Raw genomic sequence first — 27,105 nt, forward strand, 5'->3', positions numbered from 1 at the left:
CTGAGTTACCATAGGGAGAAGCTCATGTAGTAAAGAACTGAAACCTCCAGCTAGTGGCCTTCAAGGAACTGAGAATGCCAACAACTTCCTGTTTGACCTTGACATGACTGCAGCCCTGCTCAATGCTGCAGCCCTCTTGAGTTTGCAGCCTCATGAGAGACTCTGAGCCAGAACCACCCAGCAAACTCTGTCCCAGATTCCCAACTCTCAGAAACCATGTGATATAATAAATCCTTGTTGTTTTATGGCACTATGTTCTGGAATTATTTATTATGCCAAAATAGATGGCTAACATAGGTGGCATCAGTGGAGATGGAGAAAAATAGAATTTTAGAGAATTTTAATTCAGCAAGAATTTCAGATGGATTATGTATAAGGAGTTAGAGAAAAGAGTCTGATCAAAGTTAGCTTTCAGATTTTTTACTTGAGCAAATGGGAGTGTTTTTGTGCTCTTTACAAAAATGAAGGCATTTAGAGAGAAGAGCAAGTTTGGGTAACATAATTAAGAGTTTTGCTTTGGGGTATGTCACGTTTGAGATGCTGGTTATTTCTCAGATGGTCAGTTGGCTATGAGTCTGGAGTTCTGGGGAGAAATCAGGAATGGAGAAATAGATTGAAAAATGTCTAGAATACAGGTGGCATTTACAGGCTGTAGAACTGGATGAGATAACCTAGAGAGAGTGTAAAAAGAAAATAAGGGTGCAGGGCATAGCCTTGGGCCCCTTAACATTGGCGTTCTTATTGTGAGCATTGGCAAGGGAATGAAAAATGAATATTAAAACACAGCTCACTTTACAAATTAAAACTCAAAATACATATAAGTATTGAGTTGTTCATGCTGGGCCTATTCAATATTGGGCATGTCTACTGAAGAAACCTTTTAAACCTCTTTATGATGTGGCATTTGTACATTGTGGGTATGTTAAGACTACTATGGGACTTTAATTCTTGAACTTCCTGATACTTGGTATACTTTCATTTGAAACTTTCCTATTGTATGACCATAAATTTAAAAGTTAAACATGTATAGCTATGCACAATGACTTCTGATGTGTCTAAATTTCCAAGAAACATGTACCATGGTATTGGCTATTTATGAGTGTGGAGAAATTTAAGGAAATATATTTCTATTTCATGTTGTATAGCAAATTACAGCTCAGTATGGGCCTTTAAAAAATAGATTTGCTTTACTTCAAACAACATGCTTACCCTGAATTTTTCCAGGAGTTTTTGGTACATACACTTCTGATGGTTCTTTTATAAATGATGTGGTGTACCAGAACCTTGTCACCCCCCAGGCTCCTTGGAAACAGGCAGAAAAGGTTATCTTTTGCCTTTGGGGTTTGCCTAGGGAAAATTGAAAAGCAGTCTTCCATTTGAGGTCAAGTTCCTCAAGATACACAGCAGGATAAAACTTATAGTCTTCAAGATACACAGCAGGATACAAAATTATATCTCTAGTGGTCAGGGGAATGCATGTCCAATATAGCTTGTAGAGGGAAAGGTAATGGCAGGTTAACTGAATCTCTTGTATTGGTGGAATAATAGGACTGAAACATACCCAGAACTTCTTGAAAGTTGACTGTGAATAGGATCTTTTCCCTTTGCTTTCTGGACTTTTCTTTTCCCCTGTCAAGGAAGACTGAGTCCCCATGAAATGAAGACTTTTGATTTTGGCCTAAAGCTTACAACTTGCGTTTCCCATGAGAATACCAACACCATGCCTTGTACGTCAATCATGATATGTCACCAGCAGGTGGCAACAGCGGGTGCAATAGAATGAAAACCCTAGGTCAGTATCTCTGTGGATAACTAAGAAGGGTGGCATGCCAGTGTATGCAGAAGGGAAACAACTGCTATTTATTTAAAAATAAATGTGTTTTACCACTTTATCTCACTCTCCAAAAGCCCATTTTCTTTCTTCCACCAACATTGATTTGGACCAGAGGTCAGTACTCTATTAACCAGAGGGAGGTCCTTTTAACAGCCTGTAGATCTTTTCCTCTACATCAAGGGGAGGGTGGTTTGCCAGCGTTTGTTAAAGAGTTCTCATTTTTGACTTGCCTGCCCCTATGGGCCTCTTAAAACAACTCTGAAAACAAGTGGCAAAGAATAATTTATTACTTAGAAGACTTAGTGAGAGCCAACTAATTTGACCCCGTTAAGTGGGGTATTACAAAGCTAGGAAGGGATGACTGAGTTATTTGCCAACATGAGAGAACAACAGAATTCATTGGCTTTTAAAGCTGGCACAGCTGTGGTCAAAGGGGTTTGCTGTCATTGACTCCCAGCCTGTTGGTGAAGAGTCCCATTTCATTGTGGATGCCAACTCAGAGGGACTTGCCCCTTGCAGTGGCTTCTGTGTGATTTCAGAACTGGTGTTTTGACAAACACACTATGGCAGGGTGGACATGCTTGGACTTGCCACAAACACAATGAGGGTCTCAAGTTTTCTTTCAGATCCAAAGAAAAAGGCTATTTGAAGAATGAGGTCAACGGAGTGAATGTTCTTGAGGGTACATCTGCTTCATAGGGGTGTAGATCCTTGGAAGGGCATCCTTTGCAGACTGAGGATGGGACAAGCCATAAATGAGGATAAGCTTGCTCTGTGCTTTAGTCTACTCTGAGCTCAAAATTACCGTATATGCTTAATAAACTAGTTAGGCCTCAGGTATCACAATATGTAAAGGAAAAGAAATACAAAACTATGAGGACATGGTTGTAGGCACAGTCATAGCAGGGCAGCTGTAAAAATGATCCCTTTACATTCCTCTGAAAGCCAGCCTGTGCGCATTTTGCAGAAACTTCTTGCCTCCTATCTCACTCAGAATCTGAACTGTTAGTAGCTTCCCGAGATGCAGTTTTAATCATCCATGAAGTCTTTTCCCACTTCACTGTCTCTAAGAGCAACAACTTTTCATGTTTTTAAGAAGGTGGGATCTGTATTTACCTTACCACATAAAAGAAGCTCAGTGTAGGAGGTTGGGCTATGGCTTTGGTCTGGCCTGAAACTGACATTTTAACTTCTTATAAGTAAAAAATGTATACATTTCCATTTAATCATCTATCAAATAGGGTAATAATCCTACCTGGGAGACATTATAGAATATATAATAATAATAACTAATTACGATTATAGCTTATTTACGTGCTAATTGCTAGACCATGTGGCTTGACACTTCACCCGTCTATCTCAGAGAAAAGCCAAAATCCTACCATTGCTTCCAAGGCTGTGTGCAATCCCACTCCCTTACCTCTGACCTCATTCCCTCCTGGTTTCCTTTCATTCTTCAGGTCACTGTGCTGGCCCCCTTTCTATGTTTTGAGTATACTGGGGTCTTTGCATTGCTGTACCACCTGGCTGGACTGCCCTTCACTCAGATATGTACAGGGTGAAATTTTTCACTGCCTTCTGTTCTGTCAAGTGCCACCTTCTCAAGGAAGTCTACCTGGATCATGCTTTTTAAAAATGCAACCTGCCCCCTACTGACACTCCTAACACTATTGATAACCCATGTCTGACTCTGTGTTTTCTACATTTCAAAACACTTCTCTGTTAATTATGATTATTTTTTGTTGTCTGTCTCCCTCAATTAGAACATAAATTCTTTGCAATAATTTTTAACTTTTTCTTAGTGGAGTATTGTAAGTACCTTGAATGTGGCTAATGTACAAAGGCATTCAATTTCACTTTTGGTTGAATGAGTGACAATACAACAATCCTGCAGTTAGGTACACACACACCACACACACTCTCATCCATACTCACACGTACATATACTCACAAACTCGTACTTCCACACACCCCTCACACTCTCCTGTTCATACAAACTAATACACACTTACATACAGGATTTATTTTTGATATTGATAAATTTGGTTTATAACCTATTTTGTGTTCCTATTACAAAGGTAACATAATTAGAACTGCTCGAATATACATTTAGGTGAATTGGGTAACCTTTTTCCCCTAGAATCACTTCTATAAAAGAAAATACTTGTATATTATACAAGGTAATATCTTATTATGCAGGTATTTGTTAGTATTGTTTTTCTAATATGAAAAATTATGAGATGGTCAGTATAAATATGAAAAATCTGAATCTATGAATACAGATACACAGTTTTAATGTTAAAGTAATAGTAAGCAAGCTACTAAACTATTCCAGATAAACACTCTGCTAGATGTAGTTGAATGAATAGATAAGGATCATTTACAATTAACACACTGTTGGATAATTGTAAATGTGTTTGAAAACAATTTGTTCCCTTAAGTAAATTTTAACGCCTCCCACCTCCACTTTTGTTTACATTAATTTGTTTAATCAATGTATTTTTTTTATAATGGGAAAGTAAACTGTAGAGACATAGTAGACGAAGTTGTATTTAGATTGTCACAAATTGTAAATTACAAGTCTTAATTTAAGGTACTTTTTTTTTTCTCTTGAACAAGTGCTTTTCTATAATATAACTACCATTTGATTTGTTTTGATGGTTACTTTTGACCCACATTCATACTTCTTTATCCAGAATCTTCCCAAATCACACTTCGTTACCCAAATCCTCATTCAGAAAATGATTGAGCCACAAAAATATGGGTTTTATTTTGTTTGCAAAGGAATATTGGTAGTAGAGATGAATGATGATTTTTAAGGTGTATTTTAGTTCATCTGATATTTGGTTTGATAAATTTCTCAATTTTGGTGGGGAGGGGGAGGAGGCATTGTATCCAGAAAGCCTAGCTCCTTCCATTGGGTACTTTCCCTTGTTTGGAGTTCTGTGAATCTGTGTCTTCTGCAGCTGCTCAGAGTGACCATCTGGTTTTGGTTGGAACATTCCTGCAGGGCCTTACTATTTTCCCAAATAGAGCATTACAGGATTGCATAGTTATAGGTGTTACAGAGTTCTTCCTCATGTATAGCTAAAATTTGGTTTCTTGGGGTTTCCCCAACTGGTGGTAGATATAACACTGTGGTAAGGTCCTAGTTACTACTTCTTTTTTCCTCTACATGTCAAGATCCTTTTCTCAAGAAAACTAAGAGTGACTATTCCTGTTTTTTCTTCTCCAGGAGAGACCAAATATATCCACTTTCTTAATTTTTTTTAAGAAGGTGAGTATCTATACACACACATACACACATATGGTTTGTGCCATCATTTTTTGAGATTTACCTCATTTTTAAATGAGATCCTGTACTTTTTGCCTCCAGGAAGAAATCTTCTCCGATTGGTGCAAAGTCATAGGGAAAAGGAAACAGTATTTGCATTGAAGAGACTCTTGTCCAGACAGCTTCACCCTGTCCAGACAGGGTACATGCCTTCTGTAAAATGAGGCACAACTATTTCCTGGTGAAGTCTACATGTGCACCCTGTTACTGCTGTTTATTTCTTTCAGGTTGGATTGTAGGCATTCTTCATTGGCCCTCAGAACATCCCTGAGACTCGTCATTGCTTCTACTGTTCTAGGGAGGATAATCTGGAGGTACACATTGACTGGGAACCTGCCCAAATATTACACAGATCTAACCAAGAATCAAATCCAAATCTTTGGACATATGTGAAAAACAGAAAGAGAAGACAAATGGAGTGCATGTGTCTGCATCAGCGAACTACATTATTGTAAGTGATGGTGACTTTTAGTCTTAATTGTAATGCCTTAACCTTTTCTAATTGATCAAAAAGCAAGGGGATGTGGAAGAAATTGCTAACCTTGACAGTGTCTTAGGCCCAAGTTTGATCTCCAAATTCTGGATTGCTTTGAGAAATAGCTGAACATATAGCAATGATCAGTTTAAGAATTATAATTGTGGAATTATGTATTTTTTTCCTCAGACCCAGATAACAGAATCTTCTGGAGAAGATTAATATCAAAATAGAGTAGGGTAAAAAAAAATCACGAAGGAAAGTCATCTTCAACTTAAAATTAAATACGATGACATCTAACATCAAAGAGGATTCTTGCAGTGTCTAATTGTTTAGTTGTTAGTATAGTCATTTTCAAAACCAAATTTTCTATTTTATCTCTGTAGTAGTTTTTGTTTACTGGCAACTGAGGTGAAGGCCTCTGGGCTGTTGGAAAAATTCAAGCTGTTTTGCAGAAGTGCTCATGGAGGGCAGGAGAGAATGGACTTGTAAACAAATGGCTATTTTCAACTATCACTGAATTGTTAGTAAAGGTGTCTGAGCGTTTTGATTTCCCTGATGTACCCAGACCTGTGCTTCTCACTACTTATTTCCAAACTTTGGGAAATAGAGTTCGGTTTCAAAGTATATCAAATGTTTTGTAAACTATGGAGGGAAAATCTGTGATAGGATGTGGTTATCAAATGTTGCCATTGGGAACATTTAATCAGAATAAACAGATAATGTGCCCTTGGATCACATTTTAATTAGGAAGGTCTTAATTGAAAGCTGAGAAGCTGTCGCTGAATTTATATTCAATTTGTGTATTAAGTATATCACCTATGATATTATGCAAAAGAGGATGTTTTGCATCCTCAGGTTTTTCCAGATTTGCTTAATTGAAGTTTTACAGAATTGCTGCTTATTAAAGTTATAAAATGTGCCACACTATTATATTATAAAGACTATAGCTTTTATTTTATGTTTTTCATTTCTTAATGGCTTCTGATTATTTGACTAAAGTCATTTGACCATTGTTAAACAGAAGATGAAATAAGCATGACACTTGCTGGACAGTCCCCTCACCTCCCTGCACCATTCAAGTTTAAAATAACATTTATGATTTTTTACACTTACACACTATCTCTGTGATAGACATCATATAAATTTGTAAAAAGTATAAGAAGAAAATACCAGCCTGATCTTATTGCTCAGAAATTAGCAGTTAATATTTTAATGTTTCTTTCCTGTCTTCTACTTCTGTGTGTTACATAGCTTATATCCTTTTGTGTGTGTGTGTGTTTTACAGTACATATTGTTTTGTGTATTACGAGCTCTTCGTAAACATATTTTGTAATATCCTGTTAGGATGGATAATTAATAGCACTAATTACCAAGCCTTTCTGTATTTCAACAATATTGTTTAGGAAAAACATACTTTTAGATGATGAAAACCATGAGACTTAAAAAGCAGAACTTTGTTTATGATTGATCACTAACATGAGAATATTAAGTGCCCATTAAATGCCCCTTAGTTTCTTGATTCTCCAGCTCTCTTGGGACAGTGGTTTAAAGCCTTCATTTAGATATTGGGAGTAAATTTTTGAAAGCCAGACTTGAGACTGGTAGACTTACTGGGAAATAAAACCACTAAGGAAAAACTTAGAAATTCATGGATCTCCTAGAGAAAAAATGATGTATTTTGTGTTATTTTAAATTAATGTTAGGCCTAAAGGAAGGCTGCAAATGATGAACTTTTAGGGACTATATTTTGTGCTATGATGTTAAATGAAATGGAAAATACTCCCAACTTCTGGAAAACATACATATATCACAGTTTATGTCTTGGTAACATTTATAAAGGAAAGATGCTATTTTCTGAATTTCTCTATGATAGTCATTTGTATTTTCCTTCTGATTTAATTTTCTTTGTGGAGGTGGGTATGGGGACTATTAGTACAGTTTCCAAGTCAGCTGAAACTTTTAAAGTAGGCTGAAAACCTTTGAACATATCGATACCCTCCACCTTATCACACAACTCTTGTTTATGTAACAGGAAAAACCAAAACAAAACCAAACCAAAAACCTTGAACCAAACACCAGTACACCACTCTTCGACCAAATTGTTCTCTTTGCTGTTTCTCAAAGAGTCTAACACATGGTTAGTGGGATATTTTAGCTGCTGACACAGCATTCTTTTTTTGTACCCAGGACTTTGAGAATTTTGGATTTTCAGGACTTTACCCTGAACATTCTATCCCCCAGGTTGATGTCCCAAGAACATCAGATGCATTTTTGGGTTTAGCAAGACATTTAAAAATGTAGTGGCACGATTGAGAGGTACATTAATTCCTCTTTAAATTTAGAGTTGAAAAAAAGAACTAGCCATGAGTACTTGCTGGAAATTTTTAGGGTTTCTTGTTATAAAAATTTCAGACCTGGAAGACACTTGAGACTTCTTTATCTTGTCCATACCAGTCCTAAAGCGTAAAGTGTTAGTTTGCCTAGGACAGTCCCAATTTATGTCTGTTGTCCCTGTGTAATTATAAAAGTACCTCCTGCTGCTCTCAAGAGTTTGTGGTTTAAATAATAAATTATATATTTACTAACCTTACTAGGAAGTGAACAGAATCTCAAGTCTTGATAGAGCTGCACAGGCTTTTCAGCTAGACCAAGCTAAGTTTACAAGAAAGTAGAAATGAACTCTTCTAACTTCTAAAACAGGGTTAGGTTATTATACTCATGGTATTCATGATTTAGGATGAGTTGAATAAATGCAAAACCCCTGGATTTTTGACTAAGCAGTGTATGTGCCCAGTGGTTCTCAAAGCATTAGCTTGCATTAGGATTACCTGGGGGGCTTGTTAAAACAGATTACTGGGCCCCACCCCTAGAGTTTCTTATTTCAGAGATCTAGAAATTTGTATTTCTAATAAGCTCTCAAGTGATTCTGGTGCTGTTTATGCAGTGTGCTCACATTTTGAGAACCTCTGACATAGTATTAAAGTGGCATTTTCATGAATGACATGACTGTGAACCTTCCCTAGCTGTAAATGTTCACTTTTTCTTCTCAATATATAATTTATGTTACATGTGCCAGAATTTTCTTACAGTGAAAACTAGAGGGGTGTAAATGAAAAATTAATTTGAAATACAAAATTAATGGAAAAACGTAGGGTGATTTGGGATTGGGCTGGTTGTTTTTTCATCAGCAGGCCCAGAACCAGTCTGTGAGGGCAGAACTGGATGGTTATCCAACTGGAAGGGAGAAAATTGCTTCTACATGTATGCTCAAGAAGCTTGCTACTCAGAGTGTGTTCATGATCCATCAGTATCATCTGGAGATTGTAGGAAATGCAGTTAGGAGCTGCTGGGGCTCCTCTGAGACCTTCCTAAATCAGTCTTGGTTAACTGGTACGTGAGTGAGTGCAGAAGTTTACCTGGAGATCATGGAGACATCAAGAAAGTCTCAATTACAGAAATTCCTTCCCATTGAAAGATTAGCTTCAATATTAGCAGACAATCTCTGCTTTCAAACCACTGTGAAGTAAGGTTAAAGTTTACTGTAAATTTATCTGAAATAGTTTTGTATTTTCAACACTTTATAAAATCCTGAACCTGACAGAAATTTAGGGAGAAAAACCTGCTCCACTCCTACTTGGAGAAATACCTAACTGGAAATAGATGGGAAACTAACATCAAGGTAAGAAGCTAAAGGAAGGCTGAGTTTAGAATCATAAGCATCATGTCAGTCAGGGAAGAGCATGTCTCAAGTGGTTTTCTTAGCCTAGGTTAGAGGAATTTAGTTGGTAAGAATGAGGTTATGTATTCTTGTATCCTTTGGGTAAATATCTAGCAGTGCAATTGCTGGATTATAGGGTAGTTGTGTTTTTAACTTTTTGAGGAACCTCCATACTGTTCTCTAGAGTGGCTGCACCAGTTTTCATTCCCCCCCAACAGTGCAAGAGGGTTCCCCTTTCTCTGTATCCTCGCCAACACCTGTTGTTTCTTGTGTTGTTGATTTTAGCCGTTCTGACAGGTCTGAGGTGATATTGTGATTTTGATTTGTATTTCCCTGATGATGAGTGATGTTGAGCATCTTTTCACATGTCTGTTAGCCATTGAAGGTTGATGGAGGGAGGTGGTGGGAGATGGGCTAGATGGGTGGTGGGTACTAAGGAGGGGACTTGTAATGATGAGCACTGAGTGTTGTAGGTAAGTGATGAATCACTGAATTCTATCCCTGAAACCAATATTGCACTGTATGTTAACTAAAATTTAAATTAAAAAAGAATGAAGTTATGTATGGATAACACCATTGAAATCAAATTCACCTGGAAGTTCTGAAGGTGGAATTAATAAGAATTTCCAGTAATGTTATGTCAAATACTTTGGGTTTTCTGGGAATTAGACCCAAATGATAAGACATTGACATTGGATTTTCCTTCCCTGCCTTTTCTTCAACAACAACAACAAAATGGGAAAACTGTTTTTCTGTAAAATACATATTAAAAGCAGAATTTTGTGTGAGTCAAGCAGAATCACCTTTGCAACTGTAGCAATGGTGAGTCACCATTTTAAATTACTTGTCAACTCTCAAAACCCTGCGGTTGCTATGAATGACATCGCCTTTCCTGGAGCATGCCTTGAAGATAGCCCCAAAGAGCACCATTTTCTCTCTTTTAAGAGGCCAAACGTTCAAAATGCACTTCTTCTTTGTGCACCTGCGGTTTTGAGTCAACAAAAATTGCCAACCCAGGGTGATAAGCTCCATATAAATAATTAATGACATGGAACTAATTACTCCTGCATTAGGCCACCTGCACCCTCAAAGCTCAAGAGCCCCAGGTGTGAAAATTGCAGGGGCAGCTAATTGTGAGCTGCATTTCATCACGTAAACCCTGCAGATGAGGCCCTGGCTGTTTCCTGCTCATGGTTTTTCAGGGTTCAGTAGGCTGAGCATGGGTGGGACTGGCTGCATTTGTAACTATCTTAGAAGGCAAACCAGACAACACAGTGACTTGAAAACCGAGCCCTTAGAGGCCTCCAGGAGGTAATAGGGATTAGGTTTAATTAGAGGAAAATACGCCTTGAAGGATATGGCTGGAAATTGTCCCTTGAGGTATGTGAAACCTCCTGCAACAACTCTAGGTGAGAATGTTACATTTAGGAGCTAGGAGACATCTGTTTGATTATTCAAGTAGATTATTCAACTAGAGGACTTTAGAATTTCCGTCTGGAAATATGTGAATTAAATTATGTATCTATACATCTGAGTTTCAAGTGTACTTTTTGGTGGGGATCTTTGAGTGCATTAGTGCTGCGTGTGTGTGTGTGTGTGTGTGTGTGTGTATGTGTGTATGTGGTGTAGACTCCCCCAACCAAGATCTTAAAATCTTGTTTAGAAGGAAATCTAAAGCAGAGAACTCTATGCTCACTTAAATACCTGTAGAAATTCTCAGGCTGTCTTGCAGAGTACTCATTATTTTATGTTGGCTTTGGAATGAGGAATAACAGAAAAAAATAATTAAAGTTACTGTGTCTAGCAGCTTCAAATGCACTGTTGAATTTTGCTTGATCGTAAAGCATGGTCTGAAGATCCAGCTTCTCACTTACTTATCAATTATTATTCCTATCTCATGGTTTGAAGGTGAGCTGAGGAAAGGAGTATTTATGAAGTGATAGGATTAAGTATTATAAAAGTAGTTGGAAAAAAAATTCCAGCCAAGATTGTTCAGCTGTATATTTTTCCTTCTACACACACACACACACACACACACACACACACACACACACACACACACAGAGTTTTACATGAATTAGATCATAGAATACATAACTGTTTTCATCTTGTAAATTGAAAAATTTGAAAAAAAAACACTTTTTTGGGGGCTTAACTCCCTTATCCAACAACCTACAGTGTTTTTCTATGCCTATTATAACATTTAATAAATGGAGAGTGGTCTCTAACCATTTTTTTAATGAATAGACTTTTGTTGATAAGTTGTAGGTTTACATAAAAATTGAGTAGAAGTATAGACATATTCCATAAACCCCTCAACTCTTCTCCCCCAGTTTTTCCTATTCTTCAGTCTTACGTTGATGTGGCACATTTGTTACAATTGATGATCCAATATTGACAATTATTACACATTAATTAAAATCCATAGTTAGGGTTCTTTCTTGTGTTGTACTTTGTGTGTAGTTTGACAAATATGTAATGACACAGTATCCACCATAACAATATCCAGAAGAGTCCCACTATTTCTAAAATTTCTAATCATGTCTTCACAAAGTTTGGATATATCTTCCTTCTTTTCTCTTAGCATCTCTTGAGTCAACTGACTGGGCAAATCTATCACTTTTACTTTCTTTGTTGTTTTCCATGGTAGGACTATGCCACAGTTTATTCAACATTTTCCCTTGTGGAGTAGAATTTAGCATTATACCCTTGTACATATTATGCTTTTATACCTCAGGATTAACTCCCAGGAGTACGGCTGCAAGATCAAAGGCTGTGTGCACTAATACTTTTAATAAGCACATGGCTTATTGTCACATGGCTTTTAAAGATAGCTGCATCGGGTGACATTTCTATGAGTAATATGTGTGTACTTTTTTGGACCTAATCCCCATCAGGAGCAGGTGTTTTTTTTTTTTTAACATTCAGTTTTATTCGTATTTTTTAAATTTATTTTTGAGATAGACAGCTCCATTGAGGGAGGGAGACAGCTCCATTGAGCTCTCTCTCCAGAGAGAGAGGGGTAAAGAGTACCTGAAGCAGGCTCTGTGCTGACAGTGGCAAGCCCAATGCAGGCTCGAACTCATGAACTGTGAGATCACAACCTGAGCTGAAGTCAGACACTCAACAGACTGAGCCACACAGGTGCTCCTAACATTTGTGGTTTTGTGTGTGTGTGTGTGTGTGTGTGTGTATGTTTGATTGTTTGTTTGTTTTTTGCAACAGTTGGTATTTTTAAAAACTTGGTAATTCTTGTTTGAGAAGGAGGCATGATATACTAGTTAACTTATATTGGCTCTGAATTGTGATTGGCTTAGAGTTCCAGTTCTATCACTTTTTGCTCTTCGACCTCAGGCAATTCACTTCACTCCTAGTGTCTCAGTTTCCTCATCCTCATCTGTAAAGTACGGATGGTGATTACTTTTTATTTTATTTTTTTAGAGAGAGAGAGCAGGCAAGGGAGAGGGGTAGAGGTAGAGAGAGAGAATCTTAAACAGGCTCCATGTTCAGCATGAAGCCTGACACAGGGCTTGATCCCACGACCCTGGAATCATAAGCTGAGCTGAAGGTCGCTCAACTGACTAAGCCACCCAGGTGCCCCTGGATGGTTCTATTATATCATAGGGTTCATTGGGTGATTCGACTTAGACTAAGCATTCAGGTAATGAATTTTTGTTGTTTTTGTTGTTGCGGTGTTACAGATTGATCATCAGACCCTTTGAGCAGTATCCAGGAATACTGCTTCATTATTATATTCCTGGATAAATTCTAGAATTCTGTCAAATTTGATGATAATTAGTGGGATACAGAGCAGGTGCAGCATTCCCTTTTAATTCCAAACCACAGAATATAGTGACCTGAAACAGAAGGCTGTCTCTGATCATAGTTCCTCTGTACACATGCAAAAAAAGATTAATTGAAAACCAGGTTGTTATAGAACCTTTCTCTGTATAAGCATGAACCTTTTGTTGGAGTTGAAGCTACCTGGCATATCAAATTTATTCAAGTGTTATTTCTCCTTGTCCATTTTTAAAGATAATATAGAAGCCGTTACTCTTAAATTATTAAGTAGCTTATTTCTTTACAGATTTTATTTAAAATCTTCTGTTTAGGCAGTCTGTAGACTGTACCTCAGAACACATTTTATGTTCCCTGTGATTCTTTGGGCCTATGACTCTCTCTGACTCTCACCATAGCCCATGCTATTTTTGCTACTCACTCACCAAAAATTATTCCTTAAAAGAAGTTGGGAGCATCCTTTGGGGAGAAATAGAGGGGAAGGAGGAGGGTTGGGTATTTATCTCTATATTTGAAACAGAATCATTATCCTCCAGAAGCCTCCAGACCAATGGCAGTCAGGTGACAGGGAAGGTGTTCCATTCTAGTCCCAGGTGAAGTGGCCCCTCCCTCAAATGAGAATTCTTGTGATAGACTGAGAAATTATGAACATGCTGAAGGTATAGATCCTGGTCTTATGCTGGGCAATTTTAGTTGTGACAGAAAGTTGGTTGTAGTGGATAAAGACCTTGAAGAACCGTGAGGAATTTTTCTTGTTTCTCTGGGGGCTTTTGTTCTGTACTAAAGCAGGAAATATGGCTTATGAACTGGATGACCTCCTAGGAAGCATGCCCTGCTACATCAACCCTTATTTCTGAACCAGAAGGCAGGACATGTTGTCAGACAAAGGCGTTTTCATTAGCTGTTGTGAGTAATGCCAAACATTGAAATTTCCAAGACCTTTTTGCTATTTTATGGGATTTGTGAAAAAGAGTATTCTAACCAAATTGGTATTGACTTGAAGAATCAGTAAAGTTCAGTTTCTAAACAGTAAAATTGAAAATCAGTTGTGCTTTTTTTATCTAGCCAATTTTTATATGACTCCATACCAAAAATCAATTTATGTTCTGTACATTTTAAATTATTAATTTAATAACACTCACTGAATTCCCATTATATGAAAAAAAAGGCATCAAAAGTCTAATAGGCCTGACCTAACTCCCTTCTAAGCTTACTATCAAGAATGGGAAATACAACACTTGTCAGTAATTATATGTGTAAACCTCTGAGCAAGAACTGACCCTGAGTGAGTGTGAGAAGAAGGAATAACTTCTGTTTGGAAAGTCAGCAGCCATATCTCATGGGCAAAGAAAAGGGGCCAGGCTTTCCCAGATGGCTATAGATTCCAACATCTTTAGGAATCCTTCCTAAGAAGCCGTGATGTGTAGGCTAAGAGTGCGAGGAACACTTAATTAATTAATTAATTATATTAAATATAATTTATTGTCAGATTGGTTTCCATACAACATCCCGTGTTCATCCCAACAGGTGACCTCCTCAATGCCCATCACCCACTTTCCCCTCTCCCCACCCCCCATCAGCCCTAAGTTTGTTCTCAGTATTTAAGTCTCTTATGGTTTACCTCCCTCCCTCTCTGTAACTCCCCCACCCCATGGTTCTGTTAAGTTTCTCAGGATCCATATATGAGTGAAAACATATGGTAACTGTCTTTCTCTGCCTGACTTATTTTGCTTAGTATAATACCCTCCAGTTCCATTCACGTTCCTACAAATAACCAGATTTCATTCTTTCTCATTGCCAAGTAGTTTTCCATTGTGTGTGTGTGTGTGTGTGTGTGTGTATGTGTATGTGTGTATCTGTGTATGTGTGTATACACCACATCTTCTTTATCCATTCATCAGTTGATGGACATTTAGGCTCTTTCCATAATTTGGCTATTGTTGAAAGTGTTGCTATAAACATTGGTGTACAAGTGCCCCTATGCATCAGCACTCCTGTATCCCTTGGGTAAATTCCTAACAGTGCTATTGCTATTGCTGGGTCATAGGGTAGATATAGTTTTATTTTATTTTTTAATTTATTTATTTTTGAGAGAGCACAAGTGGGGGAGGGGCAGAGAGAGAAGGAGAGAATCCAAAGCAGGCTCCAGGCTCTGAGCTGTCAGCACAGAGCCCAGCGCAGGGCTCAAACCCACAAACCGCGAGATCACGACCTGAGCTAAAGGAGGATGCTTAACTGACTGAGCCACCCAGGGGCCCCTATTGTTAGTTTTTTGAGGAACCTCCACACTGTTTTCCAGAGCAGCTGCACCAGTTTGCATTCCCACCAACAGTGCAAGAGGGTTCCCATTTCTCGACATCCTCTCCAGCATCTATAGTCTCCTGATTTGTTCATTTTAGCCACTCTGACTGGTGTAAGGTGGTATCTCAGTATGCTTTTGATTTGTATTTCCCTGATGAGGAGTGACGTTGAGCATCTTTTCATGTGTCTGTTGGCCATCTGGATGTCTTCTTTGGAAAAGCATCTATTCATGTCTTCTGCCCATTTCTTCACTGGATTATTTGTTTTTCAGGTGTGGAGTTTGGTGAGTTCTTTATACATTTTGGATACCGGCCCTTTATCCGATATGTCATTTGCAAATATCTTTTCCCATTCCGTCGGTTGCCTTTTAGTTTTGTTGATGGTTTCTTTTGCAGTGCAGAAGCTTTTTCTCTTGCTGAGGTCCCAATAGTTCATTTTTGCTTTTAATTCCCTTGCCTTTGGAGATGTGTCAAGTAAGAAACTGCTGCGGCTGAGGTCAGAGAGGTTTTTTCCTGCTTTTTCCTCTAGGGTTTTGATGGTTTCCTGTCTCACATTCAGGTCCTTCAAACACTTTGAGTTTATTTTTGTGAATGGTGTAAGAAAGTGGTCTAGTTTCATTCTTCTGCATGTTGCTTCCCAGTTCTCCCAGCACCATTTGTTAAAGAGACTGTCTTTTTTCCATTGGATACTCTTTCCTGCTTTGTCAAAGATTAGTTGGCTATACATTTGTGGGTCCAATTCTGGGGTCTCTATTCCATTGGTCTATGTGTCTGTTTTTGTGCCAATACCATACTGTCTTGATGATTACAGCTTTGTAGTAGAGGTTAAAGTCTGGGATTGTGATGCCTCCCACTTTGGTTTCCTTCTTCAATATTACTTTGGCTATTCGGGGTCTTTTGTGGTTCCATACAAATCTTAGGATTGCTTGTTCTAGCTTCAAGAAGAATGCTGGTGCAATTTTGATTGGGATTGCATTGAATGTGTAGATAGCTTTGGGTAGTGTTGACATTTTGACAGTATTTATTCTTCCAACCCATGAGCAGGGAATGTCTTTCCATTTCTTTGTATCTTCTTCAATTCCCTTCATAAGCTTTCTATAGTTTTCAGCATACAGAGCTTGTACATCTTTGGTTAGATTTATTCCTAGGTATTTTATGCTTCTTGGTGCAGTTGTGAATGGAATCAGATTCTTTATTTCTCTTTCTGTTGCTTCATTATTGGTGTATAAAAATGCAGCTGATTTCTATACATTGATTTTGTATCCTGCAACTTTGCTGAATTCATGTATCAGTTCTAGCAGACTTTTGGTGGAGTCTATCGGGTTTTCTATGTATAGTATCATGTCATCTGCAAAAAGTGAAAGATTAACTTCATCTTTGCCAATTTTGATGCCTTTGATTCCATTTTGTTGTCTGATTGCTGATGCTAGAACTTCCAACACTATGTTAAACAACAGCGGTGAGAGTGGACATCCCTGTCGTGTTCCTGATCTCAGGGGGAAAGCTCTCAGTTTTTCCCCTTTGAGGATGATATTAGCTGTGGGCTTTTCATAAATGGTTTTTATGATCTTTAAGTATGTTCCTTCTATCCTGACTTTCTTCAGGGTTTTTATTAAGAAAGGATGCTGTATTTTGTCAAATGCTTTTTTTGCATCCATTGACAGGATCATATGGTTCTTTCCTTTTATTAATGTGATGTTTCACATTGATTGATTTGCAAATATTGAACCAGCCCTGCAGCCCAGGAATGAATCCCACTTGAACATGGTGAATAGTTCTTTTTATATGCTGTTGAATTCTATTTGCTAGTCTCTTGTTGAGAATTTTTGCATTCATATTCATCAGGGATATTGGCCTGTAGTTCTCTTTTTTTGCTGGGTTTCTGTCTGGTTTGGGAATCAAAGTAATGCTGGATTCATAGAATGAGTCTGGAAGTTTTCTTTGCAAAGAAAAGGGGCCAGGCTTTAAAAGATGGGTATAGATTCCCAACGTCTTTAGGAAGCCTAAGAGTGTGAGGAACATTCTAGAGAGATTGAACAGGTTGATTTGGATCCCAGATGTATGGGGCCAGTGTTAATTTCAAATATTCCCATTTGTTGTCTTTTCATGAAAATAAATTTGTGAATCAGTAAAAAGAAAAATGCCTTGTCATGCCATGTGTCTCCACTCAGGGCTGGCAAAGTCAGTTCATCCAAATGCAAGAAAAATGGTGGATAGTGACTCTCAATTTATGGAGGAACTGTAATGTGGAGGATTTTGAATAACAGCTGTTAATGGACCACCATTCTGGAGTCCATAGGGAATTATTAAAAAGTTTTGAGCAGGCATGGTGGTGGAATTGTCAAAGTTGAGACTGTACCTAAGAGAGTCAGAGCAGAAACAAGACTTGCCAGTCACTTATATGGAAGGAACAATGGAATGGGAGAAACCAGAGATGAATCTGAAGTTTTAAACTGTTGTGGATTGAATGAAAGGTAATGTAATGATTGATTGCTTGAGCTGTGGAATGCACAGATATAGCTTGAAACTCATTTTTCTCACTTCCTAAGAACAACTTTGGGAAACTTTTCTTATCTTTAAAACAGGAAACCTAATAGAACGGCATTATAAAGTTGTCTAAAAAAAAGTCTGTGCTCCAAAAATTATATTTATTTATATCATTTGGACAATATTTCAGGTAAGAAATCGTAGGCATTCTGACTGAACTGCCCAAGTCCCTTCCCTTTGTGGAGTCAGTATATCAGAGGCAGAAATCAAAATTAGCATAAAATAATGTGTAGGATTTTGCATTGGTTTTCCATTTGTAAACTGCCTGTAGAATGTCCTGGATTATTTATAGAAGTTCTTCTAGTGAAGGATAGAGAGGGAAAAGAAAGGATAGGAATGGTAGGGTGGGATGTCCTTAAACCAAAGCAGAGAATTACTAGGAAAAGGATATGTGATGGGGGGATGGGAAACTGGCAGGAGGAAGCCTGGATCATGTGTGTACTCATTACACTGCTTATTTTGGAAAAGATGTGGAAAATTGCATGCAGAGTTTGAAAATGACTGTCCCAGCTATGATTCACTAGAGAAGTCACTCTCAGCCTCATCGACCTTGGCATTTTTTCAGAGGTCATGTTTACACATAATTTATAAAGTTATAACATGTGGTTGAAAGTTTCTCTGGCATATTTATAAATGTCAGGGAGGGCATTTCTCACTATTTCACTCTGCCTGCCTTCAGTTTCTGCCTATGTTTTAATTCAGTAAGTATTTATTGTGCTTAAAGCAAAGAAGGGCTCTAGTTTTGTGTGCTGTGAACCACAAATCTGGAGCCCCTGGAGACTAAGTTCTCAGCTGGCCACCTTTAAACGGTGAAGAAATGTCTGTGCTGTGGACTCTGAGAACATCGTTCATCTGGCCCCTCACATTGGTCCTCTTGATTTTCTGGGTCATAACTGAAGAGACATTTTTTTAAATGCTTTGAAGAAAAGTCATCAGGTTAGGTGTATTAGTGAATTCCACCTGGCTTCTGCTTTTCCCTTGTGATTGGATACCATTAAAGGGAGGTCACTTCTTTAAAAGGTCCATCTCATTCCTAGGCAGTTCCAGTTGCTAACTTATTCTTCCTTAAAATCTGTGTCTATCTTTGCTTGTTGCTTCTGGAACTAATTAGAATAAATCTATTCCCTCTTTTGCATTAAGAGAGATTAATTTGGATGGTATTGTATTTCCATAATCTCTCCTTATTTTTTTTTTGTCTTTTATAAGCTAGACCTACCTCAGTGTTTTCAATAAGTTCTCTTTGACATGGTCAACACTGTTTTACATTCCCCCTTTCTAATATTTGAAGTTTGTTCTACCAGTAATTAGCAGTATAGTATTATGTCTTTAAGATAACTTATCTTGATAGGTGTACTAGGTTTTCACATAGATGAGCAACTGATTTTTAAAATTAGTTTCTCTCTGAAAGTTAACATGTTGACTTGTGGAGGTGATAATTTCAGTTATGTGGCCAAATTCCTGAGGAAAACTCCTTTGGCCTAATTTTGAGGGTTTGCCACTCTGCTTTCCAAAGAGGTTGCTGGTGACCAAGTCAGATTTGAACTTGCTTCAGATTTTTTTTAAAAAGGAGTTTCTAGTGTTTGGGGCAAAATTGTTTTGTATTATTAATTCTTTTATAGCAATGTAAAGTGGGCTTCTTTATTAATTTATTCATCAAACCTTTATTGAGTGCCTGATAAATATTAGGTGAGAAGTTGTGAAAGATGGATAATGTTCCTGCCAGTCACCAAAAGCTCTCTTGGTGTCAGTTGGTCTTGCTCTTCCATTGATAAAGCTCATTATGCTGTTCAAAGTGCTTTCACGTGCACTATGGCATTTGAACCATGGACTCTGGAATCTGGAAGAGTAGAGAGAAGCCAGAGGTCACACTCTCATTGAAAGCTGAGGTACCTGAAACTCAGAGTGGAAATGTCATTTGACTTTGTCTCATCCTGTTCACCAGGCTCTACAAACAAGTACGAAGTCAACAAAGTCAATTTGGGATTGAACAAAATTGTCCTTATTTTGAAGCCATAAGTGATATGAGAAGTTTTAAAAGTTATAAGTGAGTTATTTTTCATATTTTTGAGTGGAATATGTTACTTTTTGTAGATCTTAGAGACTATATCTGGAGTTAACCTGAAAGGGACAATGCTCAGGGAGATGTTTAGAGGCCATTATTAAACTTTCCGATACCTCTGAGTTGATAACACATATTTATTGTGATTTAGCAACAAATTTATCTATAGGACATTTTTCTAGCCACCTCAACTTTGGGAAATATAGACAAAAACCCAGAGGGAATAATAAAAATTCTTTGAGCAGCCAAACAGATGTTGCAAGTTCTATAATTAAGCTTTAACTAGAAGATTTTGTAAATTCAAGAAATAGCTAAATGTTGTTTATACATTATCCTTAAGATGGAAGGGAAGAGTTTAATCAGTTTTAGAAAGATCGCTAACAGGTAGAAATCTTCAGTTACGTGGAAAGTGACATTGGATACATGAGTTATTATTAGCTGTTTAGTGGAGTATAAAAAAAAAGTTGAATTTGAAATTGAAGATGGCTTTGGAGAGAACAATTAATACAGGCCCAGGAGGAGGGAGGTGTGTGTGTGTGTGTGTGTGTGTGTGTGTGTGTGTGTGTGTATGTGTTTTAGTAATATTGTTAAATAAAAAGACATTAGAATGTAAGCCTTAAGAATGTTCCTCAGCCCTTTGAAGCTGTGATTTTAGCTTTCGGCTATGTGATGCATGTCTTTTACCTCCATTTCATTACCATCTTTGGACCCCATAATTAAGCACATTATTTATAAGTGCAGGTCAAATTCTTTTCAAACAAATGCTACTAAAATGAAAAAAAGATTCCCAAATGTCACTAATTTTACATGGCATTGCATGTAATAAAATTCCAGAACTATAAAATAACTTGGTTAAACCTGAGAGTTTATTGTATAAGAGAATTTGGATTGTGCCCAAGTATCTGAAGTGTAATACTGGTATCCACCTGGGTTGAGCTTGACTTCCCATGAGCTTTGGGACTGAGGTTGGGGGGGGGGGTCTTGAGCTAATTAGTCACTTTTTGCCAGAAGCCAGGGATTAAATCATGTTTACTGGAAATTGTATAATTCTGTAGATGTGTTTGCAAAGTTTTGTACCTCTCACCAGTGTCACTCATCTGCAAAGTTTCATGGTATTTTTTCCACCAGTATTTGACCATATGGATGTAAAAAGAGAGAAAGCTCATGGTTGTTGATCTAGGTTTGGAGGTGTGGCAAAAGGACAAGGCACTAGGAGTTAATAGGTAAAGTAGAAGTTGAAAGAGCAAACCAGGGTGACAAGACTGCTTAGTAAAGGAAGCCAGGAGGAGGGTCTTGGAATGGAGGGAAAGGGAAGCTCCTAGAACTGGAGGACATAGTGAGTGAAGGAGGAAAATGGAAGAATGCGCTCAGAAGGAAGGGTATATGGAATTAAAATTTCAGAAGTGGAACAATCCTGAAATTCAAGTTATGGCCGTGAAGTGGATTAGCAAAGACAGTAGGAATTTTAGAATTGGGTTCAGGCAGACAGGGCATCATAGGTATCTGATAATGGCTGTGCTGTCTACTTGGGTGTTGCCAATTGGCAAGAGCTATAGTGATCTAAGAATATTGTGATCCAAGTACCAAAGTATTCAGTTGATGGAGGGATTCTAGGAGCCAGTAGATATCAACCCTGTGGAGGGACAGGCAGTGATGGAGTTAGGTGTCATGAGCTTTTGTGGAGAGGGAGTTTTACAGGAGCTTAGAAGACCATGAGGAGCAAGGAGAATGCTGATGTTGAATTCATCCATGAGTGGTGGGAGATTGAATGTCTTCCATTAGGAAAGTTGCAAGGGGGGAGTGGAGTGACTACGTGAAAGGGCAGATTTTGCTTAGCAGGGGGATACATGTTGAGCTTCAGTTTCCTTAATCTGTAAGACTCTTGGAATCTGTTTTCCACATTTAGAATCCTTACCACCATCTTTGGCAAAGTGACCAATGCTACAACCTGCATTAAAGAGATCTGGTGGCTTGGTTTTAACACCTTGTTTGAAAATCAGCAGCCTGAATCGGCAAGCCTCATCCTTCCCCCATAATGTCCCACAGCTGTGAATTCTCCAGTTAATTATATGTTGGGTAATGAGGATTGCTTTTATCTGTACTAAATTTCAGTTTTAAGCTTTATTAATGGGCTTTCATTTTGGCCCTTGTGGGAAAAGGGCAGTAAAGAGGCCTATTAAATTTTCTCTTGGGTTTTTATACATCTTCCTTCCTTCCAAGTAGAATAATAAATATTTGCTTCCTTTCTTCTGTAACATTCTCTTCATCTCTTTTAACCCAGATGCCTTGTCCAACATTTCTGAATCCCAGGTATGCCGCTTATTAGTTCTTGAGCATCTCTGTGCCTCAGTTTCCTCATTTGTAAATTGATTATAATGTTATTTATACCTCAGAGGCTTGTTACAAGGAATAAGTGAACTGGTAACATTTGGAAAGCAAGAATAACAGGATCTGGCAATAATAAGCCCGATGAAAAGTATTTGTTAAATAAAAATACTGTGTGTGGGATTCTTTAATAGTAATACTTGCTGCGAAGTTGGCCATAGAAGACAGCAATGTAAAGCTATTGACTGGTGTTGTCCTCTTTTAAAGATGAAATTCTTCTTTTTCTTCGAGTTCCCCATTGTGGTTCTGCATATTTGTATATCTCTAGAAGAATCTTGTGAATAGACACATCCTCAGTATCAACTTCATAACTTCCTTTAACTCTGTCACCATGGGCCACTTATCTCTCCACTGTCTCACACTTGTTCCAGCCAAAGATTAGGAATTTCACTCAAAGCCTTGGTAGTGGATTAGAAAGCCTTCTCTGCTTTGGTGCTCTATACCAAAGCCTTTCAAGGCTAGTGGTTGGGCCATTACAGGGCCTGAGCTGAACTTAATTGTTAACCCACTTCCTAACCAAACCTCTAACTCAATTAGCACTTATTTGACTGTCTAAATCTTTGGCTTGAAGCACCCTGCCAGTTTGGGTGGGAGCTTTTGGTATGAAAAGACACCCTTTTCCTGGGAACTCAGCCCGGACAAACCAATTCATTTCACACTTCTTTCCAACCGCCTACAAATGGGAAGCAAATCTTCATCCCAGTTCATCTCTTGGGATTGCAGCCAGAAAGCTGATAGATCCCATCAGCCAGTCCATCTCTGAAGTTTCCTGGCCTTTTTAATACTTATAATGGCTTTTGAGTAACACCTTTACTTTAAATAACCTTTTCATTGGGAGGCTTCTGTGCTTGCTGGCAATTCCTTTGGGGAGAGCAGCAATTTTGAAGATGATATTTGTGTCCCTCTTAATGCCATTTTATAACTTGAGCGTTAAAGATTGTTAAGCAAACAAGTACAGCCTTTGGTTTTGTACTAACATTTTATGACTGGTGAATTCAGTGACCTTCTACTTTGGCTTTGATCTTAATTATTTTAAATATCATAGGGTCTGATTCACAAGGCAGTAACGGCAGCTCATTATTCCTGGCATGATTAGTCTAGGTTAGAAATTAGCTTTGAGGCCCCCGGCACTATGCTCTAATACTTTCTGAAATGGAACACCTGTGTAATGGCTGCACAAATCATTTGGTTAAATCAGTCTCTAATTTAATGAGCTCTGACTTCACATTTGTGTTGTGATCTTTAAGAGTTAAATATGTATGCATAGTTTTGAATTTGCCATCCTGTACAATTATGTGTATGCTCATCTTGTGTAACTTATTGCTACTAATTCATGTAAGAAACCTTTGCATAGATAAACATCAGTAAATTGAAAATCAGCCTTTAGTTTAGAAGGAATGAAATAGAAAACCATAGTAATCTGTCTATACTTCAACCCACTTGCCAAAATGTAAAGAGCAGCAACAGAATGTCCTCATGATTTATCCTCAGAAACTGGATAAAGTCATAAGTGAATATGAGATTTTTAGTGTCCGCATCAGAGGTTCAAGATTGTATGTACATGGCCAGTTGCTATTTAGTAGGTTACCCTTTCATTTTGTGGTCTTTGGATCATCACATCACTTGGGAACTTAGAAATGCAGAATCTCAGGCCCACCCTTGGTCTGCTCAAACAGAACCTACATTTTAATAAGATCCTCAGTTAATTTATCTTTTAAATAAGATAAATTTATATTAAATCTATTTTTTTTTAATTTTTTTTCAACGTTTATTTATTTTTGGGACAGAGAGAGACAGAGCATGAACGGGGGAGGGGAAGAGAGAGAGGGAGACACAGAATCGGAAACAGGCTCCAGGCTCCGAGCCGTCAGCCCAGAGCCCGACGCAGGGCTCGAACTCACGGACCGCGAGATCGTGACCTGGCTGAAGTCGGACGCTTAACCGACTGCGCCACCCAGGCGCCCCTATATTAAATCTATTTAAATAAGATAAATAGATACAGTGAAGTTTGAGAAACACTAATTAGCTTATTCGCATTAAGCTGATACTGACTCTGCCCCCACTGTTGGTATTTAGGGTCAAAAGTCCTGGGGAGATCAAATGAGACAGCACTAACAAAAGCTAATAATATAATGTGGATTTCTAGTGACATTAGAAAATCCTGAACTCAGCCTGGGCCATCCTACCATCCTTTTCCAAGCCCTCATCACCCTTTGCCTAGATTATTACAAGAGCCTCCAAAGCATTCTTCTTGCTTCTACTTTATCTGTTACTCCCTCCAGCTTCACTATTTGATCATAATCTGTTCTCCACAATGCCAAGTAATTCTTTCAAAACTTTAGATCCATTCCTCTCTTCCTAAATCCTTCTATTGGGTCCTTACGTCACTCAGAGTAAAAGCTACTATTACATGTAGATACAGTCTGCTCAAACATTATGAGCCAATGGGCATGCTTAGAGCCATGTGAATTCTTCCTGGAGTGGGTGAATATTGGGCATCATATGGTGTCCACTTCTGTAATCATATTTTAATACAGAATTATTTTTCACTTCCCCAAATCTTTGAAACCACGAGTGTTTATGTCACAGAGCTTCCTTCACTGAACAAGGGAAGGGACTGCTATTGGCTGCCCAGTTCTCCTTGCTCAGAATTCTAGGAAATCAGGCTATGGGAAGGAAAGGTGGCATGCTGAAAGACAGCATGTTTGAAGTGTGGTGCCTAGAATTTGGCAGCTATTCAAAAGAGTACCTGGTGAAATCTTGTGTTATGCCAATAAAATTGCATATCTTGCCCTCCCCTCTTGCTGCCTTTCTCTTTCTCTCTTGCCATCGAATTTTTCTTTTTTCTAATTTTCTCTCCCTCTGTCTCTCCCTCATGTCTTCCTCATGTTCCTTTGAGATCTGAAGCATATTGTAGGTTGCCGGCTATATTCAATTGTCTTCATTTTCTTTTCTTATTTAAAAGATAATTTGTTACTGTTCATATTTGTTTAAATCTATGCCCTAGCACTCAAAGATCAAGAATTTTTTGGTAGCAATTTAATGGATATTCAAAGAGGAAAACCCACACCTTTGCTCTGAATGTTCAACCGCATTTGAGCAATGCTACTCAATTAGTTCACTTGCAAATACCTGTCTGTGGCTGATTTCTTTTTATGGGCCAAAGTTTTTGCAATCAGGTTTTATAAAGATACCTTGAGATTTGTTCAGATTGTATTTTTCATGGATGGCAGCAATGATATCTCTCATCTTATATTTTCTGGTGCCTTGACAAGTTGCCGTCAAGAGGTAAAGTCCACATCCCCTCTCCTTGAACCTGGATGGGCCATTTTAATTGTGTCAGTGAATTAAGTAAAATGAAAGCAAGTACTCTGTGATTTCTGAGGCTGGATCATAAAAATGTGTACTTCAGAACATTTGGGATGTTGATCTGTGAGAAAGCCAAGGTTGCCCATGGTGAGACCACATTGAAAAGGAACCATGGCCCCTGGCCCCTAGCTCCAGCTAAGCTATTAGCCAGTATGCAGCACAAACTGAGCTAGCCATGGCAGTCAGCCATCTTAAAAATGGCTCCTTCACCCCCTAGTTGAGTTTCTGGAAGCACAGATGAACAGTCTCTACCAAACCATCTCAAATTGTATATTCATGAACATAATAAATAATTGTGATTGTCTTAAATTTTAGGGCTGACTTATCTATGTTGCTTAGATATTTATTTTTGTATTTAGTCAAAGTTTGAAAAACACTTAATGATCAAATAGTACAACCCACTTATTTTAAAACAGTACCAACACCCCACATAGACTAGCCATTGTTTCACCTTTTCTGAAGCACTTACTTTGTCCCAGGGCCATAATTTGAATGCAAAAATCTCTGGAACTCTGCCCAAGATTAGTTTAAATTCTAACAACTTATCACATTAGGAAATTATGCACTACAGTTTTCATGCCTATTTCAGACTCCTAGGAGCAGTGATGGATGACCCTAGAGAGGCTTTACATCAGGAATGAAAGTAGCAAGTGTGAATTCCAAACTCAATCACAACCATCATCTGAGAGGCTTTATAGATTTGTCAGAGGGCAGGGAATGAAGACATGATATAAAAAGGGAGTGAGTTTTGGGGGAGGAGCAAGATTGAGGCTAGTGGGACTGAGGTCTTCAGAGCTGGTCCCCAAAGAACTTGGATAGCAACTAAGTTAAGAGAAGGATTGTTGTATATTAAACATTTTGACAGTTCTTAGTAGCCTAAGAATCCAACCTGCTAGGTATGGCTGGGAAGTTCTGGGCAGAAGCAGTGCTCAGTGCCAGGCAACTCCTAAGCAAAATCTACCCATGTCAAGGTTGAGGCCCTCTCTAGTGTCTTCAGTCCAGCCTTTCTAGAGGCCAGCCTGTCTGAGCCCCCTCAGTCTGAAGGGGAACTGAATCACCAGCCAGTGAGGAAGCCAGACAGAACTGGCTTCCCTCAAGGGGGCTAATTTGTGTTATTATTGTTGCTCTATTTATTGCATAATATTGTTCAGAATATTTCTCAGGGTCTAAAAAGCAAAATGGAAAAGTATATTTGTCCATAACACTGTTACCTATTTCTGAAGATGTTTGCCTGTCATTTTTTTCTTAACGTTTTACTGATTTCAACACAAGCTCTAAATTGC

At 38.2% G+C, this 27,105-nt stretch overlaps 1 long non-coding RNA gene across 1 annotated transcript in view; it reads left to right on the forward strand.

Annotated features, from left to right (window-relative positions):
• LOC123384358 overlaps positions 1–27,105 on the forward strand; it is a 272,165-nt gene that overhangs the window by 27,455 nt on the left and 217,605 nt on the right. The window contains exon 2 of the long non-coding RNA XR_006595351.1: positions 5,396–5,619. This is a non-coding gene — a long non-coding RNA (uncharacterized LOC123384358). The remainder of the gene's footprint in view (positions 1–5,395; positions 5,620–27,105) is intronic.

This window comes from Felis catus, chromosome A3, assembly GCF_018350175.1.
Source record: "Felis catus isolate Fca126 chromosome A3, F.catus_Fca126_mat1.0, whole genome shotgun sequence".
In the NCBI taxonomy this organism is placed as follows: Eukaryota; Metazoa; Chordata; class Mammalia; order Carnivora; family Felidae; genus Felis; species Felis catus.